Below are 6,100 nucleotides of genomic sequence, written 5' to 3'. Positions count from 1 at the left end.
GATCAAGGTGGTATAGGTTACAATGAAAGATGGTCAAATCCTTAAAAATTCTTGGAACATCGACCAACTTCGTAAGTTCTATGTGTAAGCACTTAGGATATATTTTGTAATATTAGTCATTATAGATTAATGTATTTCGTTTACCTATTTCAATCCAATGTCTTAAAAAGTTTAGATTAACCACTATTCGGGTACTTAAGCCCACACACACACTTGGATTTCTAGACTGGCCATCTAGGAATCCTTCTCTGATAACTAGTCGGAGGCTTTAGATATACTCAGATTACTAAACTTGTCATGCACATCATATTTCTGACGAGAAGGAAAGAACATCTTTTAGGGACCACAGAAAACCATATCGCGTCCACGAGTGCCTAAAAGCTAAGATGTTTTTTGCTCGAAGTCTGACCTAAGGTAATCGCGATGAACATCTTGACAAGAGATCCCGAAATTCCCTAAGCTACTCGGAAGAAACGAAGGCTAAACACTTGTATGAATGTTCCTTGTATTCATGAAAGATTCATAGTCATACACAGGCATTGCAGCAGAATTAGGATTATTTCATTTAACAAGATTTCAAGCTCTTTTATAGATAAGCTAAAGGAAAGAGGATTACAAGAAGCCCTAAGATATACTCGACGTCATGCAACAAGAACAAAAAAGGAACAAGTTAGGGAAGTCTCTCCTTCCTTGTTCTTGGCCCTGACCACCGACATCTCCGACGACAATGGAGAGGATGAGGTTGGTGGAGAAGCCCTGGCTCCCCACTAAACTTGTCGGTGTCGCTGCCATGACTACTTCCTCCAGTCGCCCTTGCCAGCGTGACTTGAGGACAAAGGGGATGAAGCGGCCACGACCTTGCCGTCTTTTATAGAGATGATGTCGGGAGCCTCCACTTTCTCCGACCCAGTCGTTGCCTCTTCTTCTAGTATCTCTGCCTCCAAAAGATCCCAATCCACTTCATCTTGGACTTGGGACGACCCTAAGGATGTCAAGGGATTGTCGTCTTTTATAGGGACACCGTTGATCACCGCATTCTCTTCAACCTCCTCGTTAGAGGAGATGTCAATAACCTCCACTATTAAACCAAATTTGATGGGAGATGATGGTGGTGTGAGGGCACAGAAGACATAGAGTATTCCGTAGAAGAGGGGGAGTATTCTAGCGAAGGAGCAAGTTCTATGATCAAACTTTGTTTTGGTGTAGCCAAGCTTCAGCACCCGGGGGCTTTTTATAGGCTAACGGGTTAAGAGACAATGTCTCTTCGCCTTCCATGCATTAATTCTGGGCACAGTCACATAATGGATCACAGGCACCCAAGCGTTGCTCGGTCGTCGAGGTCATGTTTTTTCAACTGGCTCACATAAACAAAGAAGCAATCAGTAGGTGTGACCTTCTCAAGGACTCACTTGAGAACTCGGAGGTACTCAAAACCCCGAATAGATGATTTGAGAAACCCAAGAGCCCAGTTAGATGTGTTATCGTAATCATAAACTTGAGTCTTACTCGATGACGCGATTGAATAAAATGCTTATCTTTGTTGACCAAGTACTTGACCCGTCGAAATTTCATTTCACGTATTAGTGAGGGGCTTGACAATGACTAATGCGTAACTACTATATACGAATACCCCATGGTTATCCGTTATTCTCAAAATGTACCTCTATCTTCGGGAAGAGGATCCCTGGAGGAATGGAAAGTGCCCATAGGCACACAGAATATCTCATATACATGAAAGTTTATCTCTAAAAATAGAAAGAAAGACTCCAAAAAACGTATGACGCCCCTATATACAGAGCCTGGGGACCCTGCGGGAGACAAGTTACAAGTCATTAGAAAACACAAGCGACAAACGATTAGGAGCTCATACAAGCCAAAAGCCATTCACAGTTATATCTTCTTCGACTACACACAAGAAAGTTATCAACTAGGTTAAATCTATTTAGCTAGCCATACACCTTGCTTATAACAGTCAAAGAAATAAATACTAGACAAAGATGACGTAGTTTTATTATCCTAAAAGAGATCTGAATCTGTATAAAAATCTCCCTATATGTTTATGTGATTCGTCTACTCCCTACTGTTCCTATAAATTCGTAAAATTGATCGTTAACAGTGAGTTGCTCATGATTACTACTAGCAATAATTACAACTAGTATACTCCATAAGTCTACGAGTGAGATTTCATAGTCTGTCCACCGTCCGTTTGCTGCCGCATGATTCTGAACATCACAAGTTGCGTACGTCCTACACCATGCCTGCACTCGAGCTTACAAAACCAAAATGAAATAACTATATATAGTTCATAATTGTAAGAGTGCATAGTGGTTGACTTAATTTCAGATATAAACTCCAATCTCCACATGGAGCACATTTGAACCACCATACCTTAGTTTTAGAAAGTTTATCCGTCAAAACCAGTTAACTAACTGGCATCCACGGTCATAAACCTATTTAATTTGGACACTCACTGATCTGTTTGTCCACCATATATACAAATTCTTATGCTGTTTATGCTACTACAATGAATTCGTTTCACGTATGACAAGGCTCTTCATATCTTATAAAATTGTAAGGCGCCCTTATGATCCACTGCTAGCTAGCCAAGAAAATACGATGTTACAGCAACCTCATCAATCCAAATATTTGCACACTTAAAAATGCTTGGCAGTGCTACTGCGGGCGTGCTTGGTTCGCAAGGGAGCTTGTCTCGCATCATCCACACGGGGCGCTCGCGGTCGCAAGCGCAGCCCCCAAGGTCAGCTCGGCCCCCACCCAAATGCGCTGCCAGCTCCAAATCCTCATCCGGCGAGGCGAGGCGAGCTTTGCCGGAGGTACCAACTACCAAGCACGGCCCTGCGTTGCTGAACAACTAGTGTAGGCCATAGAATGATTGGGTTGGACTCTAGTCTGCCTTAAGATTGAAGGACGCATCACATTCCTCCAATTCTTATCCTCGATGGAGCACGTTCACGTTCCCTGGTCCAATTTGTCCAGCTAGACCGAATGTTCTGAATGGCTGTGTGCAGTCCACGCACGGCGAATGGATTTGGAACTCAAGCACAGTTGGCAGAGAAGGATAGGTGCTCGGCTTCAAGTCTCCTCGCACGCAGCCGGACAAAGCAGCCTTTAGTCTCCTTTTGGCCAAATCTAGCTGCAGTGGCGTCCAATGGAGTCTCTTGTCCGCCAACGGCGACCCGATGCCATGCGCACGAACTGCGTAGGGTCAATATTTATTTTTTCCTAGAACTAGAAAAGACCATTATTTATTTTTCCTACGTTTAAATGTAGAAATCATCGAATGTGTAATAGTGTTTGGTTTGGACAAGCGGGATGGTTGAGTTTCGAAATTGACATGTGAGGAACTGTCCACATTCCAAATTTTGTTACAGGACATTCAAAATACGTTACTTTTGCTAGAAGACACTTGAAAAAACTATTATTTACTGCAAAGATTAGTTTTTTCAATGTTTTCAGCAAAGACCACACATTTTCATTGTGGCAAAATTTGCCTATTATCTATCAACCTCGATGTGTACAATTAGATCTTGTTTGGCGGGACATCAACTCATAACTCCATATTAGATTTTGAATTTGTAAACTAAGATAAAATAATTAAAGTCTCTTTTTTAATTAAAGCTAAAAATATCTAGCTCCAAAAAATTTTAAAACTAAATTACTGACAAAGATGCCCGTAGGTGGAGTATATTATTATTCTTGGTGACCGTATCAAGGTGTTTTCAAGTGCTCGAGGCAACGGTGTGTTTTTATCACTTCGGTGTCGCATAAGTGAAATTCTTTTCTTTTCTTTTCTTGGAAAAATGAAATATGCGTTGCTGGAAGGAGAGAATTGGATTGTCTAGCCGTCCAACTTTGACCGCAACTGTGCACGACAACTTTGCTTCCACTCATTGGGTCAGGACTATCTCGTAGGTACAGTATGATGGCTGCTAACGGGACGGGACGGCTATTGATGGGGTAACCTCAACCGTGGAAAATCAAGGTTACTTTCTCATCATTTTGAAATTTCTAACCACACCCCTTTCACTCCGTACTTGGGAATGCAAAGATCAATCATTTCCGAGCAGGTGAACATTTCCTTTGTACCAAAATTCGTGTTAAATCCCTAGCAGCAAATGGGAACTTTGCTATGATGGCACAATCAAAATCACGTTCGTTTGGGCGCGGAAAACCATGTATGTATACACACACATTTGAGAGATATTTCAATGTATTTTCCTCCTGTTTTATTCCATGGTGTGGAAATGTAAACACTTGATCAAAAGGTGTGGCATGACTAAAGCCAGGTATGCACAAAATATTGATACGGAAATTAAACACTCCCATATTCCTAAATATAACACTTGGCAAGCCCTAAATATTGCAACTATAAAAAGAGAGATGTAACCTTCTCCATGTGCTTATTGGAGAGTCGATAGATTCATTGTCATCCATCTAAACCCCAAAGTAGAAAAGGAAGAAGAATATTTGCAATAATTATTGCAACTTATCATACTTATGTTTGCAATAATTTGTAACCGATGCCAACTTATCATACTTATTGTCTAATATTAGTGCTAAAAATATCATTTGTCTTCAAGTATCTTCCGAATATTGCAATGGAATCAAAGAGGAACGACCAGCAAGATTGCAAAGGCATAGAAGCGCCAAAAATGTGGACACTATCAATTGGAATTATAAATTTTGTCAAGTTCCTCCTATTGGGAGTAGCCGTGGTAGAGCTATATGGAAAAGGCAGTTTAACAGGGGTTCGAGTTCCCGTACAAACCCGTCAAATAGCCTCGTAAAGATTCCGGAAAGAGATCCGGTTCTTAAAAAAAAGTTCCTCCTATTAGGGAGGAAAAGCAAAGTCTGCATTTTCTTCTCTGTTGATGTCGACTTCCATAGAACTGTCGGGGAATATCCTTTAGAAGGAAGAGCATATGCTAGAAAATTAATTAGGCCCTCCTTCGAACAAAGAAAATTGGTGAAATTTTGAAGCAATTAAATTCTATGAAATATATCCTATGACACTGTTTGGAACATGGAACAAGTCACTACAGTTCATATGTAGTTCTTATGAATTGCTAGTTTCATAGGAATTTTCGATGAATTCTAATATAAATAAAAAAATCCCTTTGACATTCTATCTCTTCTGTTCTTGTGTTTTCCTGCATTTCAAGTAAATGGTCTTTTATGCATTTCAACCAAATCTATATGCTTTTTATCCCTGTAATCCAAAGGAGACTTTATATTTTCCCATACTTCTACACACCATAACTCTTTCAATTTTTGCGCCTACAATTGAATAAAACAACTCAATTACTTGAGAATAAAATAAGGCTAGCACACACAGAGATTCGAAAAAGTGTACTACATGGTTTTTGTGAACCAAATTTGTACATATTCTTTTCCACAGATGATTCGAAAAAGCGTCTATACTGAACCATGTTCACAGATGGATCGAAACTTAGAACCCACAGAGGTTGGTGTCCTGCTGCTGCCTGTGACCCTCCAGAAATTTGTGCACATCACATTTAGTTATATGGAATGCATATTATAACGGTAAATTGATGTGCGATGGAGGAATTATTACTGGAAACTTATGTTGGTGGGTCACCAAGGGTTTATCTCTCCGTACAATCTAGCCCATCAAAACATACTTCACGAACACCCTTGTCAACAAATCTATCAGATCTGAATACCTATCTAGATCATAGTACATCGAGTCGAAGTATATGTAATGTTGATTGTGTGTATAGATACAAACTAGCATTCAATGGTCTCGGTAGTTGTACGGTAAAAGAATAAGGTCATTCGATCCACAGAGAGCGACCATGGCCTCTACGATGTATTTTTCGACCTCCCCCAAGACCAAGTGATTGTTGACCCACATACGACTTGTGGGTCAAGGTCTAATTCTCGTATTCTCTCCTGGCTTCTTGCATCATAAGTCTACACATAAGAGTAATATATATGAATGAGTGTATCAATGAGTTAGGCGGTTCATTAAGCATAGACCGCGATTAGTAACACTTATAGTGTCTAGCATCTCACTAGACCGACATCTAGCTTGTCAAGACGATAGAGGAGGAATAAA

This window comes from Phragmites australis, chromosome 16 (assembly GCF_958298935.1).
Source record: "Phragmites australis chromosome 16, lpPhrAust1.1, whole genome shotgun sequence".
Lineage (NCBI taxonomy): Eukaryota > Viridiplantae > Streptophyta > Magnoliopsida > Poales > Poaceae > Phragmites > Phragmites australis.
The sequence above is the reverse complement of the archived record's forward strand: the minus strand, read 5'-3'. Positions refer to the sequence as shown.